The sequence below is a fragment of the Amblyomma americanum genome, chromosome 1 (genome assembly GCF_052857255.1).
Source record: "Amblyomma americanum isolate KBUSLIRL-KWMA chromosome 1, ASM5285725v1, whole genome shotgun sequence".
Classification (NCBI taxonomy): Eukaryota; Metazoa; Arthropoda; class Arachnida; order Ixodida; family Ixodidae; genus Amblyomma; species Amblyomma americanum.
The window spans coordinates 63,445,059-63,462,178 of NC_135497.1; the positions used below are offsets into that span (position 1 = coordinate 63,445,059).

General features: G+C 46.2%; 1 long non-coding RNA gene across 1 annotated transcript; it reads left to right on the plus strand.

Annotated features, from left to right (window-relative positions):
• The first annotated feature begins 4,194 nt into the window (after window positions 1–4,194).
• On the plus strand, window positions 4,195–7,635 carry LOC144133166 (uncharacterized). The gene is made up of 4 exons (XR_013315002.1): window positions 4,195–4,360; window positions 4,743–4,836; window positions 5,371–5,446; window positions 7,501–7,635. It is a non-coding gene; the product is annotated as an uncharacterized LOC144133166 (long non-coding RNA).
• Window positions 7,636–17,120: the final 9,485 nt, after the last annotated feature.

Sequence of the window (17,120 nt, forward strand, 5' to 3'; positions counted from 1 at the left end):
GAACTTTTCTGTTCATGCTGGGGAAAACAGCGCCGGTTTTATAACCCGATCAAAACGCACGACAGAATTTTTTGTCGCGCATCTGTCGCGCGACACAATTTTGTGTCGCAAAACAAGCTGTCTTGTCGTGCCTTGTGCCGTGCGACAAGCTTCGTGTCGTGGGTTCTTTCGCGCGACAAAGTTGTTTGTGGTAGGTTCTGCCGCACGACAGACATCTTTCCTGCATTTTGTCGTGCGAAGAAGGCCCCTGTCGCAGCATTTGTCGCGCGACAGGTTTCTGTCGCAGGTACTGTCGCGCGACAGTAGGAGTCGTGCCGCGCGACAGAGATTGCGTGCCTCAGCGAAGTTGCCTGTCGTTGGTTCAGTCGCGCGACAGACTTCTAGCGCGCCTCTTTTCACGCGAAAAAAGTACCTGTAGTGCGGCCTGTCGCGCGACACAACATCTTGTCGTGGGATATGCCGCGCGACAGATACCATTCGTGGGATGAGTCACGCGACAGATACCTGGTGAGGGTAATTATTTTGCTGCAGAATTCTAGAAATACTGCCGTGCGGTCGTGTGACAGCGATAGGATCAAATTGACCAAAGATGCTTCAAAGCGCGTTCACTGTGGCGAGTCGCGAAGAGGATGCGAGGTGCTCTGGTCTGTTGGTGACGGGCACCGAGCGAAATGAATTGCTCATTCACATTGGCGAATCGAGTTTTCAACTCGCTTCCCGCGACCTGGCTCTCTCACCGAACGATAATTGGCTTAGAGGAGAGGCACTGCTCGAGCACTCACCTAATTCCCTTCTGTTCCCACATGACAATGTGACGAAAGTAGTGCATGCTCAAGAGTATAATGCGGCTTTGAAAGCCCAAAAAGCTGTATGCACAAGCGGCGAAGCCAGCGGTGCCTGCGTATCCGCACGCTCTTGCGGTGGCGGCATGTAGCTGCAGCCACGACAGCGCCTGCACACCAATCGGTGTGCGCAAGTCGAATGGCGCTACTGAAAGTCAGTGTCCTCTTGGCTTCTGTGACATGTTCAAGCCATGTAACATAATGTACCGCTACTACTATAAGCGCAGAAAAAACCAACGACACTTCTATGCGCCGCGGAAAAGAATGTCGTTAATCGTCAATCAGGGAAAATTACTCGCCATAACCATCCGGCTACACAAAGGCAGCATGTGTGTGCATGCATGCAGTTCTCTGTATAAATGTTCAAAGCAACCCCGATATCATTTTTCCGCGTGTTTCAGTTTTAAGAGCGTCAGCTCTTACTACTTACGTTTGTCAAGGACACGTCTGTCTGCAGGGAAGGTCAAATTAGCCAAGACAGTTACCACACTATATCACATAGCATTAGCGGGCGCGTAGAGCCTCAGTTGTCACAGATACCTTCGATCCGTTTTACATATGCCAGTATAGCGGCTATCGAAGTGGAACCCCGGGGACCTTGTTCCTGAGGATAAAATAAATATTTAGATGAAGCCCAAAATATGTGTGAGATTCGCCCCGACGACCTTTTCGCCCCCAAACCGTGCATCCCGGGGACTTCCAGACAGCCACAAGGCCTACTCGTTTGTCGCAGAGAGTTCCGGATGCAGTCAAACAATTAATGTTGTTGTAATGCACACGTTTATAAAATTCGTTAACTGATATATAAGGAGGAAACATACCGGATATAGCGAAGGTGGCTGTAAATCGCAAAAGTAGTGCAAAATCTTTGAAGTAGATGACGCTGCTTGTATCTTAGAACGAATGTTTCCGAAACGAAATGCCCTCAGATGTTTGTATTTTGTCTTCTCTACGTTTGTTGAGCACCCCGATCTAGCACCCCGATCTAAACACTTGAAGCTCTCGTAGCTAACGCTCTTAAGTCCAACGCTGATGCAGTGTTGGCGGAGAATTTTTTTAGCGGCAGTGACGTGGTGCTTATCATAAAATAGCAAAAAAAAATACTTTACGATGTCGTTCACTGCCTTCACTGAAAATTTCATGACGGTGACACGAAAATGTCGCTAAATATAGACAGCAGCGTATGCAGCCGAAGGTGAAATGCGGCGGCCGGCGAGTTTGAACCGATTTGATTCTCGGTCGAAATGAGAATAAAGTCTTGGGACTGACGTCAACCGCGCGCTTTAAAGAGTTTCGCCTGCTTTGACACAGTAACACCGATAACCCAAGCATATGTGCGTTAAAGGTTGTTCATTGTTCACCAGTAGTGCAAGCGTGGGCATAAAGTATCGCTCAGTCGCAGCGCCAGTCACTCGCTTCTCGATTTTCCAGCCTTCCGAGTGAAGGTCACAAGCTGTTGAGCCAATCAGTGAGCCAGCGGGAGTGAGCGAGGCGAGCTTTCGGGAACGGCGCCGCCCGCGGGCGCGCCGGGCAATGAACTACGCGCTACCCCTTGGCTGGCCTAGTCGTCGCTAAGCCTAGCCGGCGAGTTTGAACCGATTTGATTCTCGGTCGAAATGAGAATAAAGTCATGGGACTGACGTCAACCGCGCGCTTTAAAGAGTTTCGCCTGCTTTGACACAGTCTAGCTCCTGTGCACCCGCGCTCGGTCCTCTAAACTACTCTGGTCCCAGTGTGACTGTGCGCTATGACAATCTGAGCAAAAAGGAGGATGTCTGGGGGTTTTGATGTGCACCACGGCCATACAGTTGAGCGACATGATAACGTACGGGCGCGGCATGCCAGCCTGAATACCGGCCGTCAGAGTCAGAAAAATGCGACAGTAATGTATGTTCAAGTCCATACTAAGCCGTCGGATGGAGTATCGTTGGCCAATATCTAGTCGTTGGTAGAAGCGATAACAGGAATACAAACAAATCTCTCCCCACGGCGCCTTTAATTGCTGCTGCTGAATCACGGCTCCCCTGGCCTCAGCTGGCTCCGCTCCTGAAGGTGTCGCGGAAACCGAGCATATCTTTGTTTTACTATGAGACGAGGTTCACAGTAAAACGATGACGAGAGCAGCACCTCAGCGCTATCCAGTTTCGAAGTGCACTCAGCTGCTGCATCGATGCGAAACCGGCTAGGCTTAGCGACGACTAGGCCAGCCAAGGGGTAGCGCGTAGTTCATTGCCCGGCGCGCCCGCGGGCGGCGTCGTTCCCGAAAGCTCGCCTCGCTCACTCCCGCTGGCTCACTGATTGGCTCAACAGCTTGCGACCTTCACTCGGAAGGCTGGAAAATCGAGAAGCGAGTGACTGGCGCGGCGACTGAGCGATACTTTATGCCCACGCTTGCACTACTGGTGAACAATGAACAACCTTTAACGCACATATGCTTGGGTTATCGGCTGCTTTGCGGCGAGTCTTAGTTAAGATCGTCCGCGACGCCATCGTCACCGTCCGTGATGCACAGGCTGAGAACTTCAATTCCAGTACGTGCCGAAACAACTCGTATTTTTCGTAACGATACGAGCTCGAAAACACGCCTGCTTCGATGCGCTAGTGGGCTCTTGCTTGTAAAACTACACGCGATCAGAATGCGGCGAGTGCTATCCACTGTTGCATATTAGCTAAAGTGAGACGCAAGTATCGAGTAGTTTCGTAACGCAGTTGATATCAAAGCACTCCGCTTGTACTGGTCACCGATTAAGCTGTTAAGTTTCATGATCTCCGGTGAGCGTGCCAGTGTCGCGCAAATTAATGCATCGCCGCTACTCTCCATCGTGCCAATTGCGTTCAACTTATCCACGATAATCGCCAGCGCCGGCGCCATTGCAGCGCAACCGGCAGGTCGTGTTTTGTATTATTTGCCTCTTTGAGGCATTGCTTGAGTACTTGTACGGCGGACACGTGTGAAGAACTCATTCAATAGGAAGGTGAGCAGGAGTGTGTTTTGGAAGCCAACGACCAGGATTTCGGCCTGTCAACATTGGCGAGTTTCAACGGGTAAGCCATGAAGAGTGCTGCGACGTCTTTTCATCTGTTAGGGGAACGAAGACTCCTGCGGCGTTTTACTAAGCCTGGATGAATCGCATGGCCGTTGAGTCCCGCTCTGCGTTTCTTTGCTAATGATCTGTATTCACACGTGCTATTTGTATGCGGCTATATAGGGATGTGAGTGGAGGCAGTCCGCTTGCGGTTGCCGCAGCTATAATACGGCGCCAAAAAAGCAGGGCCTATATCCTGCATGACAAGTGTTGTTCTCATTGTCTTTATGTGCATTTATAACTCGCGTGCCGTGGTAAATAAAAATGGCACCAGATATCACAACAGAGTTACGCTTTCGCTTGCTAGCGCTTCGACACTCGGTGCAAAAGCATGGATTTGCACTGCGTAGAAGACGATGAGCGAGAAGTGCCGCGCGGCGGAGCGCTCGCGCTAGGCCAGCTGCGATCAGACACCGCACTATTTTGCTCAGGGTTAGTACTCATCGGATTAGTGCTTGTGCCTTAATATGCGTCATACTAAATTTTGAGACAGTGATCGCATGCGAAAGGCTAGTTCATATTGATCTCCTTGTCATTTGTAAACTTGTCTGTGCTTCCCCAGTGGAACAGGATTTGAGGCAGTGTTGTCAAAGTTAGATCAATCTTGCGTCTCCTGAGCTGTAAACGTTGATGCTTCCTCTCCTTCTGAGCACTGCGAGCTGTCGGATATGCAACTGCACAATTATTTAGGATTTCTACCTTTTTGCTATATCCCTCGCTTTTGTGGCCCGCATTCAAGTCGTTCGCCATTGTCGATGGTTTTTTTTGTTACTTATTTTCGCTTTGTTATTTATTCTTGGTTGCGTGCCATCAGCTGTGGTGCCGGCGATTCTCCGAGCTCGGAACTCTTCCCAGGCACGGGATCCTACCCACAGACCTCCCTTCGCCGCACTCACGAGTGTTCTTTGGTATTTTTTTTGTTTCTCTTGCCTTTACTTGCATTGCCAGTCGACAAATTTGTGCAGCTTTTAATTGTATGCAGATTTGTTAAATGCGCTAGCAATTTTTCTATGATGCCAAGCTGTGCTGTGAGATATCAAGCTTCTTGCTAGTGAAGGCCTGCTTTTTTCCATTCTCTCTTCTCATTTAACCAAGGCAGACTGGTTGCAACTTTCAATTTAATACCTAGACATTGGTGCAAGGCACCATGATAGGAATTAATGAAAACCTGCACATCATATATTCAAATTGGTGTGCGGTATTTCAGCCAGCTCATCTTTCAGTGTGGTTATAACAGTCATTGTGACTCTTCTCAAAGAATGTATATGGGTGCATTAAATAAAATCTGTTCATTTGTTTTGTCATGGGCTAGCTCATTGGTTTTTATTTACTTATATTACATCTAAGTTTAGTTTTTAAAGCAGTAGACGATTTCCTCTCTTGTCATTCATGACATGGCTACAGCCACTGACAGCTGTTGCTCTGGATGTATTTATTTGCAGTTGCCAGCGGCCAGCATCTATTGGGCCATGCGTGCTTCCTGCCTTCAGCTGTGTCATCCCTCCTGATCCGTTCATGGTAGTTATTCTTTTTCAATGATGCATATCTTAGCTTCCTATTTAGAAAAATATTTTCAATATAGGCTTGCAGCTAGGTTTAGAAATGCATTACATGCACTTCACAGCAGTACCTCAGCTTATAATTACCGGAACTGTAGACTTGTACAAAATATAGTCGCTGATGTAGCTCTTGACGCAGCTGCTGTTAACATAAACGTGCTTTGACATTGCACACCTGTTGCCTGGTATGCATATGTGTCCTCGAAAAGGACCTATATGTTCATTTATCCCTTTAAAAACATTGTGCTCTACAATGATGGTTTACCAGTATTTCTGACACAGAGACCAAATTGTCAGTCAGTAATGTAACATTGCACGATGACACCAATCCTTGTATGGTAAAGCATCCTTGCAATGCACTGAGCAAGCTGCTGTCAGCATAGATTTATTGCTGATTTATTGACATAGCATATGGTTATACTGCACAGTTTGTGCCTCTACCTTCTTAAAGCTGTATACTTACAAAATTTAAAATTAGTTGAAGGAAAATTCAAGGAAATGTAACAGTAACTGTCTCACATTTTGGTGGACACTTGAACCGTGATATAAGGGAGGGATATAGAAGGGAAGTAATGAAGAGCTGATTCCCATGTTAGATGCCCCTCTTTAGTTAAACATACCTCGCAATTAACACATTTGGTGCAAAACAAACATGGGACTTGCACGCTCACAAGCACGCTCATGTCAGTAAAACAAAGTGCCAATGTTGCCGTACTTTAGAGCTTTGCTCCTAAAAGCGCAGCTGACTGCTGCTCAAAGTTGAAAGCAAAAATATGTCTACTTTTCCTCATGTGCAGTCTGTGGTGCTGGTGCCATTTGCAATGGTGATTGACATTGAGTTGCATGATGCTCAGTCTGTTCCTGGAGTTAGTGATTTTGTCTGTCGTGTGAATGTGCAGTTAAAATTAGTGCAGAACAATTGTTCTCTAGTTCATTTTAGGTAACTGTCTCCTGTGCCACATGCTACCACCCTTTTTCCTCAAATTTCCTAATCTCATTTAGCCACTTGATTGCCACCCATTCATGCATTAACCTACTCTTGGAATCCTCCCAGTGTTTTAGTGTGGTATTGCTTATATCTTCTCTGCATTACACATGCACTGCACTTCTTCTTTTTTTGATTTAGTCAAGATATCTCTGTTCCTGTTTCTTGCATAAGCATAAGAGGCGACTCAAGTGCACCATCTGGGCTTGTGATGCAATGTGTAGGGTGCTTCGTTTTTGGGTAAAACCTGGTTTCTTCCTACTGTTGCACCAAAAAAGATTCTTAAAGATCAGGTTCAACCCAATCTCTGTGCAAATGTGCCTGTAAGAAAGTGTGGTTTGAAGGTGCACAAGTGCGAAGAACTGCTGGAGTGTAGTGGATGTCACATAATTCTTCTGACAGATTTTTTAAACAATTCTGGTTATTTTATTTCTCTTTTATTGTGTATTGTTTGTCGGTTGCTTATAATTTTTGGATAAACTGAAAACTACATGTACTGACTGGTATTTCATTCCAATAATTATACCCATTATTATGAAGCTGTGTTGGAAGGTAGGTGTGCATTTAGTATGCGTGCTTTGAATTTCAGTGATTGTTTCTGCAATGCAAAATGGAGGACAGGTCTCTGCTGTGCGAGTTTTTTGAAATGGAGTGAAAGTAGCTGGAGAAGCATTTGCTACTGTGTCACCCAGCCAAAAGTTCTCCCACAGACCACTGAGCTTCTGAATACCTATGGCTTAAAGCTCGAAGCTCTGGTTGCCCTTTCCGAGGTTTTCTGCATTAACGAGTGCAAGCCCAAGGGCTCAGAGCTAACAAGCATTTGAAACCATAGAGCTATACACAGTAGTGCTGGGGCCGTGCAGCAAGTAAGTGTGAATTAGGTCGCGATAAACATGGTTTACTGTAGAAAGCTAGTGTGAAAAAATAGTTGCGCTCACAGAAACCGCTGTTTCTTTCTTAGTCGGTCATTGAAACAAAGCAATGCATGTAAAATTTTATATCTCACTGATCCCTCAATTTTTTTCCAGCTAAAGACCAAGAGTTGCATGGAAGTTGTGCAAGCCACCAAGTTGCGTGTGATTTTTGCCAGGATCCTGGAGCAGGCTGGGAAATTAGTGGATGGCCAGTGGTATTCACTCAGTAAGGCAAGCTTTTTCTGTAAGTACAGTTTTTGGCATGGCATTGCTTAGGAACGCATGCTCTAACCTGACTACTCTATGCCCGCCCATGCTTCAAGAATAATGAAGTACATGAAAAAAATTGATTGCCGAAAAAAAATTGCCGCTTCTGTTATGTTTTTTCAAGAAAGTATTTGCCATTTAAAGGGCTGTGAAAACCTTAAAAATTATTATGTGCTTGTTGTGGCTTTTTTTTCAAATCTCTTCCACGTCTATGTTGGCCTGACCTTGTAGCTTGTCTGCATGAGATTGGCTGCTACCTACAGTTTGCTTTTTGTTGCTCCTTTATTGCCTGTCACAATCATTACTTTGCGTGGCAGTGTCATGCAGTTTGGGATGTAATCTGATCTTATTTCTGCATTGGCCTGTAGTGCAAGCTTTTGCATGTGGGGCAGGTTTATGGTGTCCTTTTGTTTGCTGTAACTGCAGTTTGGCCATGAGGGTAAGAGGCTTAGTCCTTTTTTTATTTTGATGCAGTGTCATATACTTCATGCATAAATAATGAAGTAAGCACTATTTTTTGTAATAAATGAACATTCCTTATAGCTGTGGCCATTATAAGTGCACTTGACTCTAAAATGGCTTTCTTTCGGCATTCAGTATTACATCTTAAAACCAGCCGGAAGACACAAAGCAGGAGAAGAGATGAGCACAAGATGAGACTGGTCTAACAACTGAAATTTTATTTAAGGAAAGTGGCAAAAGAAGACCTGCAAAGAGATTCAAGCACGCAAGACCACAAAGCAGTGAGAGGGCAAAAAATAACCGAAAGGCACTGACGTACTAGTAAACCATCTAAAAAACTAATTCCTTACAGTGAAGGTTCAGCGACGGTTTAGCCAGGCACTTGTTTTTAGCCTTACTGATGTAGTAAGCCTCAACTATATCAGGACCGATTTATCACTTATCTAAACCACTGATGTGCCGCAGAAATCAGGCGTGCAAATAGAAAGGTCGTCCTCCGATTGCATTCACGAGATTGAACGTGCAGTGTCAGGTGAAAATTCGCCTTCCTCTCTATAGAGTGAAAGTGCTCTCAGCCAGGCGCACATTCAGATATCTGCTTGTCTGCCCATAGTAGTTTCAGCTACGAGGCAGTGTAATGCAAAAAACCGGTTTACTTTTGCAAGTGGTGAACATTTTTTATCTAGTTGTATCAAGCCTAGTTTGAACGAAGAAGCAAAGTTCTCCTACCTTACTTTTAGCGGTCAAGACAACAGCAACATCATACTTTGGTGCAACTTCCTTGGGATGGTGCGAAATGGCGTGGAGGTAAGGTATAGAGCCCGTCTTTTTGTGCTGCTCAACTACGTCAGCATCATGTGAACGGTGTTCCGTTCCCTCGAGAGAGTAAAAACACACTCTGACAGGTGCGCAAGATGGGCAAGTGGGAACCCAGGTGCCATTGGCTTGGAAACCTGCTCCGAGAATGCATTCTAAACACTGTGATGGCATGACTTCCATAAAGCAGTCGTGATGCATGTGATTGCCAACCTGTCCTTCACCAGCCTCGAGTGGTTCAACTCGTAGCTAAGAGGTTTCCTGATCTTGGGCTTTGGCGCCAACATATGTGGTCGTCCGCAAAGCGCAGGTCTAAGTCAAGAAGCTACAAACGGTTAGGCTTAGTGAAATTCAGACCTAAAAGATAGGCTTTGACCACATGCCTAAAGATTTCTAAAACGTCTTGTGCCAACTTATCTGAGCCCTCCTTGTGCAAAAAAATTAGGTAGCTATCAACATAACGAAATGCTACTATGCCGAGGCCTTCCAAACAGGGCTTTGATGCGGTATCGACTCTGGACAGAAGAATGTCGCGGAGGAACAGTGCAACCTGGGACCCTCTGCATATGCCTGATTTCTGATGTAAATACCGCCTTGCCAACTCACAAGAGTGGAGTTCTGTGGAGTTCTAGTTTCTTGTGGACAGCAACCTGGGCAGGTGCTCTGCAGTGAGCATCGACATGGAGTGCATGCACTATTCATTGTCACATGATAGACCTCTGAGGTATGTGCAAACTGCATCAGGGTGAACAATGAACATGCTTTTACAGATGATTGCGTGATTTCGGTTGCTGGCTTCTTGGGGCTGTTGTCCTTTTACTGCAAATCCGCATTTGTCAGTTGGCAGGGCGGTATTTACACGCAGGTCGTACCTTTGCTCAGCAACATTTTTTGTCTAAAGTCAATAAGGCATTACAGCCCTGTTTGGAAGACCTTGGCATAGTAGCATTTCGTTATGTTCATGACTGTAATTTTTCTGGACACAGAAGGCTCAGATAAGTTGGCACAAGATGTTTTAGGAGTCTTTAAGGCATGCTGTCAAGGCCTGTCTTTTAGATCAGAATTGTCTAAGCAGAACCGTTAGCAGTTTCTTGATGCCGACTTGCGCTTTGTGGACGAATATGTTTGTCGGGGCTACAGCTAAAAATCAGGGAAGGCTCTTTTTAGCTACCAGTCGGACCACTCGTTGTTGGGGAAGGATGGTGAAGAGGTGCATTTGTCGCTGGTTAAGGTCAGTAAAGATGGAAACACTTGATGGGTGTGCAGTCGTGTGCATGACATCAGCTTTAGAAAAGTCATGTCATCACTGCTGAGGACGCATTCTTGTAGCAGGTTTCCAAGAAGCTGGGTTCCCACTTGCCCATCTCAACAACCTGTCATAGTCTGTTTTCACTCGCTCGAGGGTAAGGAGCACATACTCCGATGATGCTGATACACCTTACCTCCACAGTATTTCACAGTCTCAAGAAAGTCGCGGGAAAGCGTAATGCTGCTGTTGTCTTAACAGCGAAGTGCAAGACAGGAGGCCTTTGTGCCGCCATTAAAAAGGCTTGATAAAACTGAGTACTTGTCCACAATGGACAGTGTCACAAAAAAAGGTTCACCACTTGCAAAAGTAATGGAGTTTATTGCGTTCCACTGCTTTATGGCTGCAACTAATATGGGCAGACAGGCAGATATTTGAATTTGCACTTGACTGAGCACTTTCACTCTATAGGGGGAAGGCAATTTCTAATCTGGCACTGTATGCTCAATCTTGTGAATGCAAATCTGAGGATGACATGTCTCTTTGCACGCCTAATTTCAACGACACATCAGTGGTTTATGGAAGGGATAAATCTGTCGGTAGATAGTTGAGGCTTACTACATCGGTAAGGCTAAGGACACGTGTAGCTAAGCCATCGGAAAACCTTCACCGTAAGGAATTTGCTTTTTTAGATGATTCATTAGTATGCCAGTGACCTTTGATTGCACTTCGCCCTTTCACTGCTTTGGGTTATTGTGCGCTTGTATCTCTTCGCGGGTCTCCTTTTGCGGCTTTCCTTCAATGATGCCGCCGCAGTGGCTCAGTGGTTATGGCGCTCGGCTGCTGTCCCAAAAGGCGCAGGTTCGATCCTGGCCGCACCAGTCAAATTTCAATGGAGGCGAAATTTTAGAGGCCCGTGTACTGTGCGCTGTCAGTGCACGCTAATGAACCCCAGGTGGTCGAAATTTCTGGAGCCCTCCACTACGGCGTCCCTCATAGCCCGAGTCGCTTTGGGATGTTAAACCCTCACAAATCAAATAATCAAAATCTTCAATTAAATTTTTGTTAGTCCCGCCTCTTGAGCTCATGTCTTCTTGTGTGTTCTGGGTGGTTTTAAGGTGAGTCAGTACCAACTCGGCCAGTCATAAGCCTTGTTCAGTATTACAACATTTTGAATAGAGTGAGAAGTTTACTAGGCTATGTTGCCGGGGATCGTGTCCGCAGCAGTTGTGGGCAACTCAGAAGAGATAGCGTCATACGATTGGTTGTGTATTTGGCAGAGGATGATGTGAGGATGCTGCTCGAAAAGAAAATTTCATAATCGGAAAAATATTTACAGCCAAAAATGTCCAAAAAGAGGCTGGGCCAGAGAAAAAGTGCCGCGAAATTTGAAAACGCTGAAAGTAGGTGGAGCTACAGCGTAGTGCCAAGTTTGAAAAACTGGAAGTATGGACAAAGCCAAAGCTTGGAGCCAAGTTTGAAAACTCGAAATGAGCAATCACGTGACCATTGATAAGTGTCCTATACTTAACCAGGAAATAGGAAAAAGAGTGATAAATTAGAGGCAATTAGATAATTATTGAGAAGCGAAAGGCAATGAACGCGTGATTAGACTGGGCGGGTATTCAGTGAGTGGGCAGGAACGATCCGTGGAGGGAAATTTGAAAACTCGAAATTGTTGCTGGGATGAAATGAGGGTAAAATAAGAGTTAATTGATAACCAATCAAGTCAACGAGAAAACAACCATGGCGCCAAATTTGAAAGGTGACCTGTGTCGAGGAAGCAACAACGCTTTCACTTTTTTTTTGCGCAGGCAGCAGCGGTGATCTCTATTTTTTGTTTTTTTCAGCTAAGACAAAAACCATTTTTCTTGGCTCATGGGCGATGTATCTAGGAACCTGCTGCCAGGACAACGCTGGACAGCATGCATCAGCAAGCTCGAAAAAAAAGCACGAAACAGTAAATAAATATTGATCATTTTCATTTCAATTCTAGTGGATTTGTGCACGAATTACTCTGGAATGCACAAAGCTTCTGTTAATTGAGAGGCGACCATTAACAAGCTGTGCATTTTTGTGCATAGCCTACTCCAGAACACAAATCTTGTGTTAATTGACAGGTGACAGTAACGACTGTTACACAGTGTACGAGCACTACACAAGACACACTACAGAAGACAAGGCAAACTACAGAAGACAAGACAGACTACAGAAGACAAGACAGACTACAGAAGACAAGACAGACTACAAAAGAGAGGACAAACTACAGAAGACAGACTATAAAAGGCAAGACAGACTACAGAAGACAGGACTACAAAAGACAAGAGAGACTACAGAAGACAAGACAGACTACACAAGACATGCCCAAAATACGACAAGACTACAGACTACAGAAATGTTCTGTCTTAGAATCCTGTAGTGCGTTTTGACTGGGAACAAACGGAGCTGTTGTTGAAAGCGGAATCTGAAGGCACGCCCCAGTTGCGACGGGCCGTGTATCCGATTTCATAAACCGAAAAGCTGATTTTTTGTTCGCAACAGAAAGCTTGGTGTCCAAATCCAACGCGGTTCTGTTAGAAAGACCGCAGAAGAAAAAAAAAGAAACACTTCATCAATGGAGACACTTGTAATTATGTAGAGAAAGTGATAGCAAAGCAGGAGCGAAATTGGCGAAGGAAAACAAGGTGTTTGAGCAAGACTTTCACCCCTTTTCCGTTCACGAGGAAGAATCCTCTGGTGTCGCTTTCCCGCGTCCTTTTCATTTTAATTACCTGAATACAGGTGAATAGTCACCCGATCCTTTGCCGATCCTTCATTGTGGGTATGTGCCATCTTTTGATAGGCTAACAACAACAACACTTGTAATCTTGCAGTGTTCCCGTATGCCTTCAGGACTGCTATATTACTTGTGCGCTAATCTTTAAGCGTTTCTGTAGTCTTCTATGCACGTATGCGTAACGCGCCGGCATGCTGAGTGCCTTCTCTCGCTAAAGTGAAGGCAAACACGCTTTCCAGCTCAATTTCTCACACTACGAACCTTGATGTAATCAACAGTGACCCTGTATTTTTCATTAGGAAACTTGATGCATTTAACAGTAGCAAGACTATGATAGCTCTTTGTGGTCACGTTGGGTACGAGAGTACCGATCAAGTTCAAACCGCATACCATCGTTTTATCCCGTTTTACGCGAGTTTCAGTACCAAGTTAAAATCAGTTTATACCGATCATCCCAAGCTTTTGATCCTATCAGCATAAGGCAAGATATATTTTGATTTCCACCCTGATCTCCCAACGAACTCCGCGAACAACATGACAGGAGTGAAAAGAAAGGGTGCTCAGGGCACGCGCTGAATGTAACCAGACGAAAAAGTGACATGTAGAGAAAGAGAAAGCAAAGCAGGAGCGAAAGTGGCGAAGGAAAACAAGTTCTTTGAGCAAGATATAAAAATAGAGAGAGATACATTGAAACAATTTTTGTTCATCAATTTTTGGTGGAATGTGTGGGGGGAGAGGTTAGGCCCGCCAGTAGGCCACGAGCCTTCAAAGCACGGTGATCCCTTGGGGTCTGGGTACCGCTCGGAGAGCTGCAGATCTATCGGGGGAATGTCCGAGTTACATGCGGGAAGAATTGTGACAGAGCGTGGCCTTGGGAAGACAAAAAAATCTTGCGCGTATCTATCGTTTTCAGAGGCCGAGCTCATTTCAGAAAATAGTGATAAAAAACGCTCACATCGCTCCACCGAGGGACAAAGTGCGATCCCCGCGGAGATTTGGTTATCGCGAGGCCGAGGAACGTAGGTGTGCGCTCAAGCTGAGAGCAGGAACACAGCTTTGTTTCTCGCCATGCCTTTATTATTCCACGCCTGGGGGTCCGGAGACAGAGGCTGATAGAAGAAAACGTTGACGACCGTCGGAGGCCGGAGCCGAAGACAGAAGACGACGAAGGCCGTGCTCCTGGACGTGTTCGATTAGGACCTGAATGACACTGACCACCCGGGCCAGCAGTGTGCGGCGAGAATTGCGTGGCGCGCCGTTTCTGTCCTCCCCAACCTCCATCAAGGCGTGAGAGTAAGGCGTGGAGTCGACCACGACGCTCCTCCACGAAGAACACTGCCCTGTCCACGAGTACCCGGTCTCCAAGGAGGTCATGCGAGCCATCCCGAACACGGACCCGATGTGCTTCGGTGCGCTGACTTCGGGCCCGCAATTCGTCGAGCAGAAAAGGTCCCCACAGGAGATCTGCGTGCTGACCGACCAGACGAAGGCCGCCGCAGAGACGAACCGGATAGAGAAAAGCGGCGGATACGTGTTCCAGAACCAGACGTTGCCCCCACCGTTCAGCTCTGGTGGCACACCCTTCCGCTAGCCGCTCAATTTCTACCGGTGAGCTTCCATTTTCTGACTGCCTTACTTTTGCTTTTTCTCTATTTTCTGTTTTTTTTTCTTTCGCCTTTCCTACCTGCTTCCGCGCACTCATGCTCCGCTGGTTTTCGTTCATGCAGATAGGGCTTCTGCTATCATCTGCTCGACCGTGGAGACACTCGACTACCATGAGCACTTAGCCAGCGTGACCGGCTGTCCATAACCTGCACACTCATGCACTACGGCCCTTGTGGAGGCGATCACGACACCATTGCGCATGCTCAATAATAGTATTCTATCGATTTCTCACCGATAACTAAGTGAGTGAAGATGAGTCATGGATACGTTTGTAACTTATATGCCGACTGTAACCGCGTTTATCTTGCAGCTCTCTACCATTACCATTGTCAGTATCGCTGTGTAAAATAAAAATGCGTTCTTTTTTTTTAAAGTTCTCTTCCAAATGCTTCGCGTCCAGATCCATCACGTGCGGCCGAGAGAACCCCACGTGCACATTCCTCTGCGGCTTCGTGTTCTGATTACCCACGTTTCCCAGGCACGCTTGTGAGTTTGCGCAAGTCGTCCGGCTTTATCCACGTCCTCCTACGTCATGCTGCGCGGCCGTGCAAGCGAACAGCCGAGGTCTGCACACCCAATCTGTCCTGCGTTGCTTTTACTCAGTAGTCGTCTTAAATGGCTACGCTCAACGATTTTTCACGATTCTAATATTTTAGGGTCGTCTTTCAATGTGTCACAACAGGCATCCGCACTGCACCACTATGGTTGCGCTAGAACCGCTATAACACCGGCTGTTTCAGCGAACTCTTTCAAGTTTTTTTCAAAAATAGGCTTTTCAGGGTAAAAATATGGCTTTTCCGGCATTGTATTACCACAGTTCCTCAATACTTTTTGGACTCTGGTATTACCAGTGTTGGCGGAAAATTGAGAACCGGTGAATCATCTTGAGTTGTAAGCTGGTTTTAATTGAAAAAATTGACTTTTTAACTCGTAGAGTTAGGCACCTATTTGAAATTAGGTACCTATTTGTAGCCGGTCGTAAGTAATAGCCATATCAGTTTTCAGAATTTTGAAAACGCGATTACCCTTGGCGGTGCATCTCGACAAAATTTGGCTTTTTGACTAGTTACGTGCATTGGAGGGGTTACTCTCCCTGCGTGCTTTCGAAAGCGCATGTATTTTCGCACGACCCAGCCAAATTTTGTCGAGCCACAGCGGCGAGAGTAATCGCGTTTTCCAAATTCTAAAAACTGATATGGGTATTAGTAACGACCGGCAACAAATTTGATTGCAACCAGGCGCTAACTCTACTAGTTAAAAAGTTAATTACTCTAAATAATTAACCAGCCTAATACTTAAAACGATTCACCGGTTTTCTTGTGTCCGCCAACACTGGTAATACTATGCCATAACACCCATATCACTTCGAAAAGCCTGTTTTTGAAAATTTTTGAAAGTGTTTGCTGAAACACCTGGTGTATTTCTACACAGATGTGCAGGCTATTTTTGCTCGGTTCATTAGTGTCTGCGTGCTTGGGGAAACCGGAAACATCCCCGTCGATCTGCTGGTCAAAAGGACTGGTTTCCAGTCAAACTTAGGATGGGCACCCTTGAGAAAGAGAATAAACGTTTATTTCTTAGTTAGGGTTGTCAATCTGTTTTAAGGTTGGGATTCTTAGTTCAGATTCCCACTGGCGGTCGCAATCACCCTTGACCGGTCGACCAGCCTTCGCTGGTACTGCTAGGGTGACCTGGATAGCGCCGCCTCCCAACAAGCTAGGATAGGCTTGTAGGGTTGGGTACAGGGTTACCCCCTTAATGTTTGGGGAACTTCCAGAGTTGGTGGTAAAGCGTGTGGATGCCGTCGCATGCAGTACAGCTGTGAGTGTATTGGGAGGATTATAGGTGAAGGACATGACGATTAAGATATGTCCCTGTCTGATGTCTGGGCCAATTTATGGCGTCTTGTCAGCTGAAGGACCTGCGTGGTGGGCGAAAGATGCTTTGTTCGTCACGGTAGCGAGCTAGTGTTAAAAGGACAGTTCGGCATTTCATGGCTTTGTTGCCACTTTTCCGTGAGCGAGAGACGCATTTATTTCAAATAAATTTGGATTACAAGTTCAAATTTGGATTACAAGTTTTTCCCGCCGCTCCGGTTCAAATTCGAGAACTCTTATGACGTCACGATGAACTCTTATGACGTCATAGGACGGTGTAACGTGAAACGTGACGTAAACGCAGACTCCGTGATTTCTGGCGGCTAACCATGTGGTCTAGCAGCTGCCGGTATGAAATCTACTGCAGCCGCACGTTGAAGGCATGTATCGCGGGTCGCTACCGTCGCTTCGTTTATGTTTGCACCGGCTTCTTGCCAGCGTTACGACGGGTCCCGTTCCCGAACTCGACGACGAAGTTCTCGAAAAAACTCCGGCCTGCATTTCGCGACCTCAGCCCTACAGAGCATGCGATGCTTTTGAGTAAGCATGGTTAGGTTAGGCGCCGGAGGGTCGTTTCCCCCTCCCGCCGTGAGCAGCCGTTGCAAATGAAATATCACAACCTCTG